The sequence below is a fragment of the Podarcis liolepis genome (genome assembly GCF_965112155.1).
Source record: "Podarcis liolepis genome assembly, chromosome: 4".
Classification (NCBI taxonomy): domain Eukaryota; kingdom Metazoa; phylum Chordata; class Lepidosauria; order Squamata; family Lacertidae; genus Podarcis; species Podarcis liolepis.
The window spans coordinates 83,549,204-83,565,303 of NC_139558.1; the positions used below are offsets into that span (position 1 = coordinate 83,549,204).

The 16,100-nt window shown below is 45.7% G+C and overlaps 1 long non-coding RNA gene across 1 annotated transcript in view; it reads right to left on the minus strand.

Annotated features, from left to right (window-relative positions):
- Positions 1 to 4,283: 4,283 nt before the first annotated feature.
- LOC310705408 overlaps positions 4,284 to 16,100 on the minus strand; it is a 35,879-nt gene continuing 24,062 nt past the window's right edge. Inside the window, exons 5-6 of the long non-coding RNA XR_014525242.1 lie at positions 12,652 to 12,701; positions 4,284 to 4,383 (exon numbers count right to left, since the gene is read on the minus strand). This is a non-coding gene — a long non-coding RNA (uncharacterized lncRNA). The remainder of the gene's footprint in view (positions 4,384 to 12,651; positions 12,702 to 16,100) is intronic.

Consider the following 16,100-nt stretch of genomic DNA (forward strand, 5'->3'; position numbering starts at 1 on the left):
AGACTCCACCACACTCCTTGGCAGCAAATTCCACTGTCGAACAGCTCTTACTATCAGCTCTTACTGTCCTTCATGGGGAAAAGAATATTTTCCATCTTAGCTGTTAGCCAGCTTTTGGAGTCTCTAGCCTATAGCACCTGAGGTGTGAAGCAGGATCACTGAGTGGGTGTGGCTTAGAGTTAGGGGGGCAGATTGAGAGGTTCCCCACTCCTGGCTTATGGGAAGCCAACAAGCCAGGTGCAGCAGGAAAGAAAAGGGTGGATGAGAACTTTCCTTCTATCTTGGGATCCAAGTCAGTATTATCAAAATACTGATGACACTTTTGATTAATTATTACAACTGAGGAAAGAAGCAACGTTGTTGTTGCTGTTGTTTAGTCCTGTCCGACTCTTTGTGACTCCATGGACCAGAGCACGCCAGCCACTCCTGTCTTCCACTGCCTCCCGCAGTTTGGTCAAACTCATGCTGGTAGCTTTGAGAACACTGTCCAACCATCTCGTCCTCTGTCGTCCCCTTCTCCTTGTGCCCTCAATCTTTCCCAGCATCAGGGTCTTCACCAGGGAGTCTTCTCGTCTCATGAGGTGGCCAAAGTATTGGAGCCTCAGCTTCAGGATCTGTCCTTCCAGTGAGCACTCAGGGCTGATTTCCTTAAGAATGGAGAGGTTTGATCTTCTTGTAGTCCATGGGACTCTCAAAGAAGCAATAGAACCCCTTAACTTGGATTCCAAGTTTATTCACTCCATGAATGGAGGGAGAGTTGCACTCATGGAAGGACCGCTTCTGTGAGTCCCCCTTTCCTTCTGTGAAGCTCCATTCATTCACAAAGTGAAAACTTTCAGATCCAAGCCATTCAAAACAGCAACACCAGTTCCTTGATCTCTATATGTTAGTCAATTCATTCTGATATCTTTGACGCAAAGCTTATGCTAAACAGTTTTCATCCTCTTTAGACCCCCCTTTTTTGCTTACCACTTCAGACCTTAATTCAGCCAAAATATACTGTGAACACAATCCCCAAGCTCGCCCCCACTTCAGTGGTTGTTTTTAAAGGATCTTTTGCGTTCTTAATCTTAGTTGCATGGTTCTTTTTAATTTGCACTCTTATTCTTTGGGGTATTTGACTAAAAAGAACGGTTTCATAACTGGAGGAAAGTACTCAGAGTATAACGTTCGGGGCTTCTTATATTTGCTGTTATCGCATAATAAAATGGCTTATAAATTCTTTTACAGCGCTCCACGAAGCCGTCTTTAAAATGAAAAGGCTCAGTGGCACTTTGTTTGTTAGCACCGCACACTTTCCTTTTATGGTACTCGGTGATGTAGGTGGATTCTTTACATTTGTGAAAGCTTTTGATTTTGCTGAGCAACACTATGGACAAAAGCAGGCTCAGTATCCAGCAGCTGAGATAAATAAACTCACACAGATGGTCCTATTCAGCTAGCCAATAAAGACCGCAAATGTGTGGATTGATTTATTGTGAATCCCCCCCCCCCCATGGAAATACTTATTTCATAGTGTGGTTCTATCTCACAATTCTCTTTTGAGTTGAACACTGAATCTGAAAAATTAATGGAGCCACATATTTTTAATTTACACTGGATAATGTGTTCATGCTTAATGGCGGGGAGCTGGGGGAGGGGGGATCATAAGGAAGGAAGTGTCTTGAGTTCTCTTGGAGGAGGAGGAGGAGGAGGAGGAGGAGGAGGAGTTTGGATTTGATATCCCACTTTATCACTACCCGAGTCTCAAAGTGGCTAACATTCTCCTTTCCCTTCCTCCCCCACAACAAACACTCTGTGAGGTGAGTGGGGCTGAGAGACTTCAGAGAAGTGTGACTAGCCCAAGGTCACCCAGCAGCTGCATGTGGAGGAGCGGAGACGCGAACCCAGTTCCCCAGATTACGAGTCTACTGCTCTTAACCACTACACCACACTGGCTCTTGAACCCCTGCCTTTCACCTACGGGAGAAAAGAACCTTACAGCCAGCCTCTTCACCCTTTTATCCTGTTAAAATGCAGGAATCCTGCCCACAGCTGGGTCATCTAGTCCAACCCCCTGCGATGCAGGAATCTCAGTTAAAGCACCCATGACAGATGGCCATCCAACCTCTGCTTTAAAGCCTCCCAGGAAGGAGAGTCCACTACCTCTCATGGGAGTCCATTCCACTGTTGAACATCTCTTACTGTCAGAAAGTTCTTCCTGATGTTTAGTCGGAATCTCCTACCTTGTAACTTGAAGCCATTGGTTCAAGTCCTACCCTCCAGAGCAGGAGAAAACAAGCTTGCTCCATCTTCCATGTGACAGCCCTTGAGATATTTGAAGATCACTATCATATCTCCTCTCAGTCTCCTCTTTTCCAGGCTAAACATACCCAGCTCCTTCAACTGTTCCTCATAAGGCCTGGTTTCCAGACCCTTGATCATCTTGGTTGCCCTCCACTGTACATGTTCCAGCTTGTCAACTTCCTTCTTAAATTGTGGTACCCAGGATTGAACACAGTATTCCAGGTGTGATCTGACCAAGGCAGAATAGAGTGATACTATTAGTTGCTCTGGACACAATACTTCTGTTGATACATCCTAGAATAGCATTAGCTTTTTTTGCTGCTGTGTCACGTGGTTGGACTCATGTTCAGCTTATGCTCTACTAAGACTCCTAGATCCTTTTCACATGTACTGTCAGGTGTCCCCCATCTTATATTTGAGAAAGACTCAAAGGCTTCAAAATGGCGGTTTACAACTGAATCACCCTCTCACATGATCTAAAGTTAAACACCACGTGAGAGAGAAAAGGACCTGAACAGTGAATTATCAAGCCATTTAGGTGCTCAGAGAGCTCTACCTTGCCCAATGAAGTTTCACAGTGTTAAACTTGCAGCAATACACATTCAAACACATACAGAGTTATTTTCCATTTCAATGTCAATAAAACAATTATACTTAACAAAGACTCTGAGCTACAAACCTGGAAAGCCACTGTCAGTCACTGTCAAAAGTACCTGGCTAAATGGACCAATGTTCTGACCCACTATAAGGCAGCTTATTATGTTCAACTCAATTCATCCTTCCATTTATTTTACAATATGAGATAAGTGCCCAGTTTGCTGTTTTACTATATTTCAATAGTTTAAACAAGCTGCCAACAATCTCTCTCCCTCTCTGGAGTCTGGCTATTAGACCTACCTAAATGGGTAACCTAAGGGAGAGTCATTTCCAGTTCAGCTGCTAGCATATGACTTAGCAATTAAAAACAGAGAATCACGTTCAAGTGTGAAGCATCTATTATGAGGATAAAGTCCCCAGCACTGTCCCTGATGTGGATATGTTTTGACTTGAGATAAAGGGATTATATCGTCATGTAATGAAACGAAGGATTAGGAAAGGATGCAGTATTTCTGGACAAACATGCAGACTGAACCACCTACTTGAATAATACTGTGTTGAAAAAAAAACAAAATTAAAAATGCTATATATAAAAAATTCCAGTTTGCTAATTTACTTTGGGAAGTGTGGCTGCAATCCTATACACACTGACCTGGGTGTAAGCCTACCTGAATTAAATGGAGTTTACTTCTGGGTAGACATTGACAGGATCACACTGTTAGTCAACATACATAGTGTTGAATCCAGTGAATATTTAGTCACAGTGATATAAAGGCTGAATTTGTACTTAACTCAGTTTCTGATAGCAAAATTTTATCTGCGATGGTCGTGTATGCTTGGGGAGACCAGATTTAGACTGATTACAATAAACCCCCCAAGTCCCTTTTTAATTACTGAAAAGCCAAAACTGCCAACTGAGATCAAATGCATTGAAAGCACGCTATTTACATTTCATTAAATGAGACCAAACCTCTGTTGTTTGGGAGTGTATTCCAAACATCTGCTTCTACAAGGTATTGTGCAGTATTATTCCTATAGATCTAAGAACAGGCTGACAGATGCAATGCAAACTGACATGAACACAAGGACCTTGTTTCATTACCTGAAAGCCAAATAATATACCCATAGTTCATTTGGGAATTAAGATGAACAGGGAAGAAAAATAAATTTGAACTGAGAATCTGAACATGAATCTTGTTAGTTCTATGCTGGGGTGCCAACTTGAACAAAATATTGTGGGGGGCCCAGTAAGCCCCGCCCCACATAATCAATCACATGGCGCAGTGCACGAACAGCATTTGAATGGCAGTATCCATCAACTTGGAGGGCAGCCCCCTCAAATCTTTTATTGGAGGGGCCAAAGTCCCCTCGGCCCCTAGGAGTTGGCTCCTATGGTTCTATGATGCATTGAGATGTTTTAATTTATTTCCACTCTTCATCATACAGATACCAGGGCAGTTTACGATAGAATACTGAACATCGACCAGAAAATGATGTAAACTTGAAAAAGAGTCAATTAAAACGATTCATAGTACAGTGGTACCTCAGGTTATGTAATTAATTCATTCCGGAGGTCCGTACTTAACCTGAAACTGTTCTTAACCTGAAGCACTACTTTATCTAATGGGGTCTCCTTCTGCTGCCGCACCGCCGTAGCACGATTTCTGTTCTCATTCTGAAGCAAAGTTCTTAACTCGAGGTACTATTTCTGGGTTAGCGGAGTCTGTAACCTGAAAAGTATGTAACCTGAAGCGTATGTAACCCGAGGTACCACTGTATTATATTCAACATTAATACAACAGCCTGCATGAAAATATACAATACACCAGGCATAGGCAAACTCGGCCCTCCAGATGTTTTTGGCCTACAACTCCCATGATCACTAGCTAACAGGACCAGTGGTCAGGGATGATGGGAACTGTAGTCCCCAAACATCTGGAGGCCCGAGTTTGCCTATGCCTGCAATACACAGTGTCAGGGACGCGGACTTATAAAAAATATTGGGGGGGCCCGGGAAAGCTCATGAATAATAAATAAGCTCATGAATATGCAAATAAAGTGGCGCCGCCTCCTCGTGAGCGAATAGGGGAGAGCGTGCTGCGCCTATTAATCAGCTCCGGAGCGGAAATTGGGTGGAGCTTTTGCTCGGGAGGGAGGGCAGGAGGCATGCAGCCCGACCCTGTGCATTTTGGGCTGGGGGAGGGGCGGCGATGGCGCTCTGCTGGAGGGGCGCCGGAGATTATTGGCGGGGCTCTGCCCCCCAAACGAATTTTTGAGGGGGCTCGGGCCCCCTCAAGCCCCATGGAGTCGGCGCCTATGCACAGTGTTAATACTTTCTGGATAAAAAGAGATGTTTTCAACTAGTGCCGAAACACAAGGTTGGTCAGTGGCAGAAGCATTTCCATGGGGAGCTCATTCCAGAGGTGCCACCATTCTTGTGCCACCATGTACAGTGGTGCCCCGCAAGACGAATGCCTCGCAAGACGGAAAACCCGCTAGACGAAAGGGTTTTCCGTTTTTGAGCTGCTTCGCAAGATGATTTCCCCTATGGGCTTGCTTTGCAAGACAAAAACGTCTTGCAAGTGTTCCGATTTTTTCCCGCTCCCCCCCTTTTTCTAAGCCGCTAATCCGCTAATAGCCTTTTAGCCGCTAATCCGCTAATCCTTTAATAGCCGCTAAGCCTTTAATAGCCGCTAAACCGCTAATAGCGCTAATCCGCTAATAGGGTTGCTTCGCAAGACGAAAAAACCGCTAGACGAAGAGACTCGCAGAACGGATTAATTTCGTCTTGTGAGGCACCACTGTACTTCCCCTGATGGTTGGAACCACACGAACAGTCTCCCATACCATAATAATGCACAGGTAGGTTGGTTGAGAGAAATATTTGGGCTTTGGAAGAGAGGGCATTTGTGGAGTTAAGCAGACCAACTTCTAAAAGTCAGCTAATGGCTGTGGGACCTCATTGAAACACATGTCAAGGTATTAGAATGGAATCCAACCTGAGTCAAAACTTATAAACTATGATTGATGCCACCAATATTCCAGACAACTGGCATTATGTGTGCATGTGGTTCCTGATGTACAGCTGGCAAGGACATGAAAGCATGTAAATGGATGTTGAGAAAGAGAGATGTGTACAGATTGCATTCCTGCTAAGCTGTGCAATGCATCTGTTTGTTATATTAAAAATGGGAAAATTTAAACCCAGCTCATTGCCCTTGAAAAAAACAGGGCTCAGTCTAGAAGGCTGTGGCAGAAGCACAGAGTTGGTGGCTCAGGAGGAATGGCGGCAGAGCCTGGCCATACTACCCCTGTGGCTTTAGAGTCACCTCTGATTCTTTGGGTAAGGGAAAATTGAGTCCTTGTACTCTATGTGCAACTACAGGGCATTCTCATTGGCTATTTCCTGGAAGTTGACGCTGGAAAGACATCTACACCACGACACAGATGCATAGCAGTCAAGTGTGAAGAATAAAAAGAAAGACTGAATCTTTAATTTTAATCAATTGGTCTGGTTGTAAGTGAGACAGGCAGGTGGGGTTGACTAAGGAGAAAGACCTTCTGCTTCCTTAAGACGGTTCTTATACATGCATGAATGCAGCAGGAGTATGCTCTATGCCAGGGTTTCCCAAACTTGGGTCTCCAGCTATTTTTGGACTACAATTCCCATCTTCCCTGACCACTGATCCTGCAAGCTAGGGATGATGGGAGTTGTAGTCCAATAGCTTTATGCCAAGGGCGAGGAACCTGTGGTCTTCCAAATATTGTTAGACTCCACTCCCATCAGCCCCAACCAGTGATCAGGGATAGCCAGTGGTCAGGGATGATGGGAACTGTGGTCCAACAACACCTGGAGGGCAATATGTTCACCATCTCTGCTGTATGTGCATCCTGAGGAAGGATATGTACATGTGCATCTATGGTGCTGGGTTTACTGGGTGTGGCAGAAGATAGAATAGTAATAATAGTAATAATAATAATAATAATAATAATAATAATAATAATAATAATTTATTTGTACCCCGCCCATCTGGCTGTGTTTCCCCAGCCACTCTGGGCGGCTTCCAGAAAGACCAAAAATACACTAAGATGTCACACATTAAAAACTTCCCTGAACAGGGCTGCCTTAAGATGTCTTCTGAATGTCAGGTAGATCTCTTTGACATCTGATGGGAGGGCGTTCCACAGGACGGGCGCCACTACCGAGAAGGCCCTCTGCCTGGTTCCCTGTAGCTTTGCTTCTCACAATGAAGGAACCACCAGAAGACCCTCGGTGCTGGACCTCAGCGTCCGGGCAGAACAATGGGGGGGAAGACGCTCCTTCAGCTATCCTGGGCCGAGGCCATTTAGGCCTTTAAAGGTCAACACCAACACTTTGAATTGTGCTCGGAAACGTACTGGGAGCCAATGTAGGTCTTTCAAGACCGGTGTTATGTGGTCTCGGCAGCCGCCCCCAGTCACCAGTCTAGCTGCCGCATTCTGGATTAGTTGTAGTTTCTGGGTCACCTTCAAAGGTAGCCCCACGTAGAGCGCATTGCAGTAGTCCAAGCTGGGGAGATGACTAGAGCATGCACCACTCTGGCAATTAAGGTAAAAATGCTTGAGTGACGCTGCTGCAAGGAGTCCTGGTTCATTTTATTCTGTTACAAGTTTTCTTGTCATTCCAATACCTGTCAGCTTAACTAAAAGAAGCTTGACAACGTTCCCTGAAGCATCAGCCTTAGAGAGCACATACGGCAGCTCTTGAAAATGCAAGGAGAGAACAGAGGGTGACTAGGGCTTTGAGATACAAAATGAACATTTAGCGCTAGAAGAGCACATCACCCTTGAATTTCTCCTTGACGAAGGCTGGATTTTAAGCTGTGCTGCCAGTGTGTCATTCAGCACAATTCATCTGTAAAGCATCTCAGGCAATACAAAACCAAACTCAATTTATTCAGCCTTTCCCATCTTAAACATGCAGAGTTATTTGATCACAAGGCCACAGTGAGTACCTTGGGAAGCCATGTAACGTCACATGATTTTGGTTTTTCTATTGGGCGATTGTTGTTTGCCATCTGGACATATTGATACTGAGGGCTTTATACAAAAGTGAGGAGAACAGATTCATTCCTATATCACTAAAGTTCCTTTTCAACTGCTAATGTGCTGAGTGAGTTTCATTTGTAGACATCCATCCAGCTTCACATATGGCCTCTAGCTCACAAAGAAAAATACTTTCCAGCCACTGAATTTTCATGCATTGTAATTACATGTCCAACTGATTTGAATATGGTGCTCACAAATCATATGGATCAAAATCTTCTGTGGCTGCAGGGATCTTTATTTTAAAAAATTAAAAAACCAAACCAGAACTGTTTTCTTAAAAAAAATATATATATTGCTTGCCCAGTGGTAAAAGGAGTCTATAGTACAATGAATCAAACTTACATCCTTATTTGAAGATTGAATCTGCTCAGCTGATACCAGTAGACTATTCAGCTCATACCAGCTTACGGCAAAAGTGGAAGGCACAGAACAAACATACTTTGATATATTTCGATCTGAAGACTGTTCTCTGGGAAACAGAATGCATAATATCTTACAGCTGAATCTCAATGTCATACATAACTTCCCTTGACATGTGTTTCCTCCTAAGCCTGTAGCTGGTGTTCTAAGACTGTGTAAGGCTTGCTTGTGTCACCACCAGGTGCCACTATAGCACGGGAGCCAGGCTCAGCGTTTGAACTTTAGCCATCATGGAAGAACAGCCCTTGAAAGGGACAAATTATTCCAGTGGTGGCAGATCCCAAATATCTGACACAAACACGGACTCATAAGTGAGAAGATGGGAGAAAGGAAGATAGAAATGAGAACTTTCAGAGAGAGAAAAAGTATTTCAAGCCGTGATAAACTGGTCTAATCTAATCCATGTAGGCCTTTGATGTGTGTACGTCTTTAGGTGATGGTTCCTACTCAGGCGTTCCAAGTCCCTCACTTGAGGACAGAGATGGTGAGCATGCCACCTCTATGACAACCACCCAGCCTCATGGCCCTCCATGAATAGACAAGAGGGTCCTATGAATCAACTTCTTATGACATGCTGCAAAGAGACAAGAAATGAGACAAAGGAACTGTAGAGTTGGAAAAGCTCCAGAAAAAAATCCAGATGTTGTTATGACTGCATAACAACATCTCCCACCATCCCTGGGACCATCCCTGCTCCCACCATCCCTGACCATCATTAGTGCTGTCTAGGCCTGATGAGAGATGTAAGGTAGTCTGGCAACATCTGGAGGTCTACAGGTTCCCCACCACTGATGAGAAACTTTTCAGTGGAAAATGAGCTAGCAGGTAAAGGGTTAAATATCCTCTCCCTGCTGCTTCTGTGGTTTGAAGTGTCCCAGTAGGTGCTCTGCAAGAGAGAACGAATTGTTGGGACTGTAATGTAATGTGTAGTTTGCCCTGAGCCTAAAAAGACCCCAATACATAGCTGTGAAAGGTGCACAGAGCAGTGTGAGCCAAAATAGATAGTTATGGGGCATCCTCTATATAATACAGCATGGTAAGGTTGTCTTGATATACTGTGCATCAATCAACTAGCATCTACTGATGCATCGGGAGTCATCAGTCACCTTACTACCAAGTTGTAGGCATGCGGATTTGCACCAAAGTAGATTCCTCATAGGTCCGTATAGTTAAAGCTATGGTTTTCTCCCAGTAGTGATGTATGGAAGTGAGAGCTGGAGAAGGGGACAAGATGGTTGGACAGTGTTTTCGAAGCTACCACCTAGAGTTTGACCAAACTGCAGGAGGCAGTGGAAGACAGGAGTGCCTGGCATCCTCTGGTCCATGGGTTGGACACGACTAAACGACTAAACAACAAAGATTCCTCATTGGTGGCTAAAAAGTCCTATGTTGCTGACCCAGTGCTGTGCATCACATAGCAAATGTAGCATCATGCCACAATACCTGACTAGGTAATGTTGGCAGACACTACTGTTTGCAGTGATTTCCCTGGGTCTGATACCATTGGTTTAGACATTATGCTGGTGCAGTAGTCAGCTGGCCTCCATCTTGAGTAGCTTATTTGCTGCCCAATCCCAAAGGATCAGTTTGTCACTCACCTTTACTGAAAGGTGCCTTTATGGCATCTCTTAGCATTTATTTATTTTTTTGACATTAAAGTGAACTGAGGCATCGAGAGAGTAATTTTCCTTGGAACAATGGATTTTTCTGAAATTCCTGCTTGCGCATGATTTGAGTGAATAAGTGCACTGCAGCTGAGAGAGCAATTACTTTTGACACACTGCTGTGTGAATAACGTACCCATTGGAATATGTATATTGTCTCTTTCTGGAAACATGCCCAAAGCGGTACCCGTTAAAATGAAAGTTCCGTTCATGTGAAGGTTAATGTTTAGTGAAATAGTACTTTTCGCAGTGCCAACAAAGGTCCGTATAGTTAAAGCCATGGTTTTCCCAGTAGTGATGTATGGAAGTGAGAGCTGGACCATAAAGAAGGCTGATCGCCGAAGAATTGATGCTTTTGAATTATGCTGCTGGAGGAGACTCTTGAGAGTCCCATGGACTGCAAGAAGATCAAACGCACCCATTCTTAAGGAAATCAGCCCTGAGTGCTCACTGGAAGGACAGATCGTGAAGCTGAGGCTCCAATACTTTGGCCACCTCATGAGAAGAGAAGACTCCCTGGAAAAGACCCTGATGTTGGGATTGAGGGCACAAGGAGAAGGGGACGACAGAGGACGAGATGGTTGGACAGTGTTCTTGCGGGAGGCAGTGGAAGACAGGCGTGCCTGGCGTGCTCTGGTCCATGGGTTCACGAAGAGTCGGACACGACTAAACGACTAAACAACAACAAACTTTTCACAGAGAAACAGAGAGTAATATTTAAAAGCAGCTGAACCCCAAACTGTGGTCAAATCTTCAGAAACACATATCGGAAGCCCAGAAGAACTCAGGATTTGTTCAGTGGAGGGGGAGGGGAGTCCTTGGGAATATAAAATGGCAGCTATTGGAAGATGCGTCTGGTTAGGATGGCGTCCTAGATTTGGGCTTCAAAGTGTTGGAGAGTACGCCATATACACAATTACTGGGCCGCTCTCTCTAACTGCAATTACCCGAAGAAGCATCTCCTCCCCCAACATTCAGCCCAGACACTGAGGCTCCGAAGGCCTTCTGGCGGGTCCCTCATTGCAAGAAGTGAGGTTACAGAGAACCAGACAGAGGGCCTTCTCGGCAGTGGCGCCCGCCCTGTGAAACGCCCTCCTATCAGATGTCAAGGAAATAAACAACTATCTGTGGTTTAGAAGACATCTGAAGGCAGCCCTGTTTAATGAAGTTTTTAATGTTTGATGTTTTATTGTGTTTTTAATATTCTGTTGGGAGCCGCCTAGAGAGGCCCAGCCAGATGGGCGGGGTATAATTTTTAAAAAAATTATTATTATTATTATTATTATTATTATTATTATTATTATTATTTATTTTACAACTGCATAATGCTGGCATTTCCATGGTACAGCAACTGCTTGTGCAGAGGGCTAGCAGTTGCCTGCAGATATAGCAGTTGCCTGCAGCTACTAAATGCTTGTCTAGCTTTTAGTGACTTTGTGATCTTGCATAAACTATGTTTCAAATTAACAAATAGAATGGATAAGGTGTAACCTTTGGTATAATTTTGCAATTTGCTGAAACCCGCACCGTACGAAAACTGATTTAGGTTGAGGCTGTCACAAACGTGACATATTCTGAGTTATCAAATTTATAAGCTAATTAAAGCAAATATTCAAATTGTGTTTATGCCTCCAGGTAAATATTTAATACTTGGCTTTGCTGTGAAACGGCATTCGTTTATGGTGATTTGCTATAGATGAGTGGAATGGCTTCCCCGTTAATCTTGATTTCCTGGCATTGCAGGCGTCGTGTGGCATGCTGAGATCTCAATAACGCACTTTGGTGTCTTAATGCTATAGAGGGATTTATGGGCATAATTCTCTCTGATGCTGATGGGAGATAATATTCAAGTATTAAATCCTGCCTGCATCCAGATGGGGCATGTTTGCTGACAGACACCCATTTTCACAACTGTGAAGAGGCACTTCAAACGAGGGTTCCTGCATCCCTAAAGCAGAAGACAGGAAGGGCTCAGTTCAGCACTGCAAAAGTGTGGAAGAAAAAGGCATATTGAGAACAACAAGAACATGCAAAACCAGGAATAAATATTGAACTCCATATCCTGCTGTCTCCCCAGAGCTGGTAAATCTCATGTCTGTATACGATTTGTTACATGTATACTAGCCTTTCTCCAAGAATCTCAAGGCAGTATACATGGGCTTGTCCCATCTCACTCCCCCCAAAATACTCATGATCACCCTGAGTGTGGCTGAGCAAACTGAAGCCTCCCCAACACAACACACAAACAACCATAGTACATTGGCTGAACATTGCTTTTCCTGTAACTTGAATTACAGAGGTACCTTGGGTTAAGAACTTAATTCGTTCTGGAGGTCTTTTCTTAACCTGAAACTGTTCTTAACCTGAAGCATCGCTAATGGGGCCTCCTGCTGCCGCTGCACCACCGCTGCACAATTTCTGTTCTTATCCTGAAGCAAAGTTCTTAACCCGAGGTAATATTTCTGGGATAGCAGAGTCTGTAACCTGAAGTGTATGTAACCTGAAGCGTGTGTAACCCGAGGTACCACTGTATGGGGTTTTGTGCCATTTGCTTGGGAAGGTTTGCAGCCTAGAGACTATTGACTAAATTTCATACCTGTCTATTTGTTGTCACTTATTTCCCTCATGATGGAACCTGCAAATCTCCTGTCAAGGAAGGACAGCACAGGATTTTACCAGATGTTCGCCACATTTCTAATTCCAAAGCCAATAAAAGCAAACAGTAAAAACAAGTTGGCACATTTAAAAAAAGCAATTTAAAAATAAATATATATAATAAAATCACATGTTAACATTGCCTTTGCTTTAAAGGTGTTTGGAGCCCTTAACCCTGCAGCTCCCTGACTGTGGTCTTAGTCCAGGCTCTCTATTTCCTGATAGCTTTCTCAGAACGGTAAGGCCTATAAAGGTGCAAGTCTGTGACTGGCTTTATACTGGATGCCTCGCCATATTGTCGACTGGGTACGTTGGAGGTATAGCGAAGAGTAAGGTAATTGAGCAAGTTAATCCACAGTGCAGCAGAGCATGACTGCTGGCAAAGGCCATCTGAAACAGATGAGTTCTGTGACCCCTCTGGAATGACGGCAGGGACACATTATTTCCGAACTCAATTTCTAAGGTACAAACTGTATATCAGTCATTCCCCACGTTTCCTGTCTTCCCATCGTCTTCAGAGCTGCTACCTCCTGATGGTAACGAGTCAGCATCAAGAAACCACGCCAGGGAATCTTGACTGATGTTTTCTCATTTTTCCTGGCTGTGCACAAACACCCGAAGGTTTTGCTCCCTTATCTGACTAGTATGACTATTTTAAAAGTCGCTGCTTGAGTGTCAGTACCCCAATCCAGTAAGGATGATTCCTATGTGGAAGCCCACCTTCACATCTGCAGCCAACAAGCATCTGCTACACCCACAAATTGCAAAACTTAAGCAGAGTACAGTTGAAGTGGCATCTCTTCGGACTCATTTACCTTTTTTCTTATGTGAATGTAGTGTTGAGAGTTGGGCTGGAGAGTTGGAAATGTAAGGAGGCTGAAGGAACTTTTTTTCACCTCTGGTGGACATGCCCGAGGGTGAAGGCTTTTTGGGAAATGATCTATAACGAGTTGAAAAAGGTGTTTAAATACACCTTTCACAAGAAACCAGAGGCCTTCCTCCTGGGCATTGTGGGCCAGAGAGTGTTAAAAAAAGATAGAACCTTCTTTTTATATGCAACTACAGCAGCAAGAATTCTTATAGCCAAATACTGGAAGGCACAGGAGCTACCCACGCTGGAAGAATGGCATTCGCAGCTGATCGACTACATGGAATTAGCTGAAATGACAGGCAGAATCCGAGATCTGGGAGAAGACGCAGTGGAAGAGGACTGGAAAAAATTTAAGGACTATTTACAAAAACATTATAAGTTATATGAATGTTGAGAATTTGCTAAGTGTTCTGGAAAAACATGCTTCAGTATTGAAATTGGTAAACGTTGGAAATTAAGTTAAGATTTAGAAATGTATAAATTGTGGACTATATAACTAAATGAAAACACAAAAACATTTGAAATAAGGTATTAATTTGCTGTTTATTTTTATTGTAAAGAAAACAGGGGATGGAGGACGTGGGGAAGTCTGGTTGATTATGAAAATTGATGTGAAAAAGTGAATTTCTATTTTCTTTCTATAATTTCTTTTCTATTCTGTAAAACTGCTTTTGTTGTGACATTGATGATGTATTTTTTACCCTGGAAAAAAGCAATAAAAAATTATAATAATAAAAAAAAGAGAGAGTTGGGCTGGGGCTAGGCTGTATGCCCAAGTATCTCCAAATTCCTAGATCCATCAAGAATTCAATTGTTGGAATTGCCAGGACAACTTCTTGGTAATGGCCTAAGTATGGTTCATGGCTTGTATTGCAGTTTGAAGGACAAGAAGAAGAAGAGTTTGGATTTGATATCCCGCTTTATCACTACCCGAAGGAGTCTCAAAGTGGCTAACATTCTCCTTTCCCTTCCTCCCCCACAACAAACACTCTGTGAGGTGAGTGGGGCTGAGAGACTTCAGAGAAGTGTGACTGGCCCAAGGTCACCCAGCAGCTGCATGTGGAGGAGCGGAGACGTGAACCTGGTTCCCCAGATTACGAGTCTACCGCTCTTAACCACTACACCACACAAAAGCCAGAGTTGTGTGTGTCTTTGTGAGCTGGGCTAAAAGCAGGCTGAAGGCAGAAGCCAGAAAGAGAAAGCTGGCCTAGAAGCAGGTGGAAGCCAGAGCGAGCGGGCGCCATGCTTGATTTCTACTTTAATCCAAGGCAGTGGCTATGGGAGAAGCAAGACCTACTTGGGGTGTTAATGCTGTGCGCCGCTCCATCGTAGGCTCAGATTCTATATACCGTATTTTTCGCCCCATAAGACGCACCGGCCCATAAGACGCACCTAGATTTTTTGGGGGGAAATAAAGGGAAAAAAATTTATTTCCCCCCCAGGTGCGCTGCGCTACACCAGGAGCTTGGGGCGTGCGGAGCTCAGCGCGCCCCAAGCTTCTGCGTGCAGGCAAGGTCTCCGCTAGCGTGGGAGAGCCGGGCGCCTCTCCCAGGGCTAGCGGACTCCTGCGCTAATCCAGAAGCTTGGGGCAAGCTGAGGTCAGCGCGCCCCAAGCTTCTGCGTGCCGGCAAGCAGTCCGCTAGCCCTGGGAGAGCCGCGGGGCTCTCCCAGGGCTAGCGGATCGCTGCGCTATACCAGGAGCTTGGGGCGTGCTGAGCTCAGTGCACCCCAAGCTTCTAGGTGCGCGCAAGCAGTCCGCTGCCGCCCCAAGCCTGGCGCACCCGGCAGGAGGTCCCACCGGGTGCGCCAGGCTTGGGGCAGCAGCGGACTGCTAGCTTCTAGGTGCGCGCAAGCAGTCCGCTGCCGCCCCAAGCCTGGCGCACCTGGCAGGAGGTCCCACCGGGTGCGCCAGGCTTGGGGCGGCAGCGGACTGCTTGCGCGCACCTAGAAGCTAGCAGTCCGCTGCCGCCCCAAGCCTGGCGCGCCCGGTGGGACCTCCTGCCGGGTGCGCCAGGCTTGGGGCGGCAGCGGACTGCTAGCTTCTTGGTGCGCGCAAGCAGTCCGCTGCCGCCCCAAGCCTCGCGCACCCCCTGCCGGGTGCGCCAGGCTTGGGGCGGCAGCGGACTGCTTGCGCGCACCTAGAAGCTAGCAGTCCGCTGCCGCCCCAAGCCTCGCGCACCCGGTGGGACCTCCTGCCGGGTGCGCCAGGCTTGGGGCAGCAGCGGACTGCTAGCTTCTAGGTGCGCGCAAGCAGTCCGCTGCCGCCCCAAGCCTGGCGCGCCCGGTGGGACCTCCTGCCGGGTGCGCCAGGCTTGGGGCGGCAGCGGACTGCTAGCGCGCACCTAGAAGCTAGCAGTCCGCTGCCGCCCCAAGCCTGGCGCACCCGGTGGGACCTCCTGCCGGGTGCGCCAGGCTTGGGGCGGCAGCGGACTGCTAGCTTCTTGGTGCGCGCAAGCAGTCCGCTGCCGCCCCAAGCCTGGCGCACCCGGCAGGAGGTCCCACCGGGTGCGCCAGGCTTG